This window comes from Montipora foliosa, chromosome 7, assembly GCF_036669935.1.
Source record: "Montipora foliosa isolate CH-2021 chromosome 7, ASM3666993v2, whole genome shotgun sequence".
NCBI lineage: Eukaryota > Metazoa > Cnidaria > Anthozoa > Scleractinia > Acroporidae > Montipora > Montipora foliosa.
The window spans coordinates 4,189,150-4,191,760 of record NC_090875.1 but is presented as its reverse complement, the minus strand read 5'-3'; the positions used below and the strand labels follow the sequence as shown (position 1 = coordinate 4,191,760).

Sequence of the window (2,611 nt, the reverse complement as noted above, 5' to 3'; positions counted from 1 at the left end):
AAGAACAATTTTGTGAAATTAACTCATATTTTTTGTTTTATGTCAATGCGATGCAAAGAAAATTAGTTTTGACTTCGACAAACTCGACATATGCGGACCTTGGCTTGCAGTTGTTTAAGCATTTCTTGTAATATAATCTGTTTATTCTCTAGTTGTTGCTTGCTTGTTTTGGATGCATAGTATTTGCACTTTATACCCGGAAACGTCGAAAAAGAAAGCCATCCAAAAATATCATGCAGTGGTGTATTTTCGAAATATTCGGTTTTGGAAACTCTAGACTGAATGCGAGTTCACTGCAAAGTTAATAAACGTAATTCCAAATTAATGAATTTAACTCCCGCCTGCTTCGTATCAAACGAAAACGAAGGAAGAGGTAGAGTAATTTAATGTTTTAAACGTTCAAAAGCCGACTATGTGCCGACGAGACTCCAACTGTGGACCAATATCCTCCCTTATCCTTTCAATGCTCGTTACCGCGGTTTCGTTATATCTTTTTCTTCCTTACACTAAGATCTACGTTGGCTCAAGAGTAGAGTTGGTTAGTCCGATGACTTCTATCTTTAACTTTTACTAAAAACGCAATAGCCTCATAGATAAAATGCGAGTCGAAAAGGACGCTCAAATCATCGAGAATGAATCTGGCACCTCTACAGCTATACAAGATCTCAGGTTAGGAATATGTAACTCACCTGTTTAAACTGAAGAGTTTCGGTTATTGTGGACAAACAGCCTTTTTTTGTGAATCAGTGTTCCAGGGATTACTGAAAATTTTAAAGCAAATGTTCAGTGTTTGAATTGACCAAAGGAAACTGTGTGATATGGCTACGTTTTTTTTCCTTTATGGACTTTTATCGAAGTTTCTGTGCGTAATGAGTTTTCTCAGCCAAGGGTATTTGATAAACATTTTAACTTCCGAAGTCAATGTTGATTCAGTGTCTCAAATTCGAAAAGTTCATGCAAATGTTCAATGTTTGAATTGATCGAAAGAGGTTCGGTGATATGGCGTTTCAATACGCTTTTTAATTTCTTAATGGATTTCTCGCAAAGCTTCTTTGCATAATGAGTTTTCTCGGTCAGTAATATTTGATGAAAATTGGAATTTCCTAATACAATGTGAGTTTGGGCACACTAGTGTAGTGATTCCGTGTCCCAGATATTACGGGAAGATTTCACGAAAATATTTAAAATGATCGAAAAAGCTGTGTGATATGGCTTTTTACTATATAGAAACTGATGAAATACCAGGATTTCTCCATTTACTAAAAAATCATATCTTCATCGCGCGAGGTGAACATATCATTTTTCTTTTTCACATGTGAGAATATAGGTGTCGTCATGGTAACGAACACGATTAGCCAATAAAACGCGAGCTCCATCTTCATTGTAACATACTTTTGTGCTTTAATGTAATTCTTCTCCACTACATTAACATTTTTATTTCAGCAATCGAAGATAAAATTCTTATCCCACGTGACTATGTAATATCCTCTTTTTAATAAACTTGTTTTTTCGTAATGACTTTTGCTCGAAGCTACACTGGGTGCCAGAGGTTTTTTTTTTCTTTCGTGAGGAGCAACCAGTTAAGGCAATATCGCGGGCTCACCGTAGTCAGCTGCTTTTTTAGTTGACTGGTGACCAGGTACTGGTTTTCGATGGGATTGCAGGCTCAACCCAGGTTAACTAACCTAAACATAAGCAGGGAGCAGAAAAGAATGGGCGGTGAAACCCCCACTCTGCTCTTGAGCGATGTGTGATGCGGAGAGAGACTGGGTCGACAGCGCCAGAGTGTAGCACTGCTCAAAGCAGCTGAAAGCGTACATTCTTGACTATGCGTAGAACAACTTAATCTCTTTAACCTGTGTAAATTTTATATTGACCTCTTAAGACATTTTTGAGTTTGATGTCAAATAATTCGGTACGATCAGTACACGTACCGCGGGTAGTTACTTTCGCGCCAGTCAGAGTTTCAAAACAGCGAGCTACACGAGATCAAAACGGAGACAGTTTATTCAATACAGTCCATCATAAACAGTGTTAAAGTTTTCGAACTACTTTTATTTTATTAACTGTTTTAGTAGGCAAATGGCAAACAAAAGAATGGCAGTTTTTCTATCTCTACAGCGACTCGCTGGCGGACCAAAATCACCAACTTGCTCAACACCAAAGGGACTTCGAAGTGTGTTTGCGGCTACTGTTAGGAAAAGATTTGCCCAATCAGATGAAAAGCCAAGCAGATCGAGAAAAAGCTGTTTGATTTTCCGCAAGTGGATATCCCGTTGACAACTAATTAGGTGAAAGACTCTTCGCCACCTGTGTCCCATGTTCCTTGCACTCCCTCGTGTGCTACACCCAACGAAGCCAGCTCATTAGACGTGGATGATGAAGGAGAATATGAAGCAGCAAGCTCGGAGAGAAAGCCCTGGTCAAATATTAGCAACGGCCAGAAACTAGATAATAGCTATAGGGTACCTCTGCTCGTTAAAAACGACACACCTTTCACAACTGATGAGCTACTGTTATATACACTTCTGATAACTTTATTTCCTACGGAGACATTTTCCAAGAAACATTCAGTAGAAAAATAGGAAAGAGTCGTCAAAGGTATCCACCG

General features: G+C 38.7%; 1 protein-coding gene across 1 annotated transcript in view; it reads right to left on the bottom strand.

Moving 5' to 3' along the window:
* LOC138010395 (adenosine receptor A2b-like) overlaps window positions 1-955 on the bottom strand; it is a 2,546-nt gene extending 1,591 nt beyond the window's left edge. The window contains exon 1 of the mRNA XM_068857348.1: window positions 690-955. The gene's annotated coding sequence lies outside the window, so the exon portion shown is untranslated. The remainder of the gene's footprint in view (window positions 1-689) is intronic.
* Window positions 956-2,611: the final 1,656 nt, after the last annotated feature.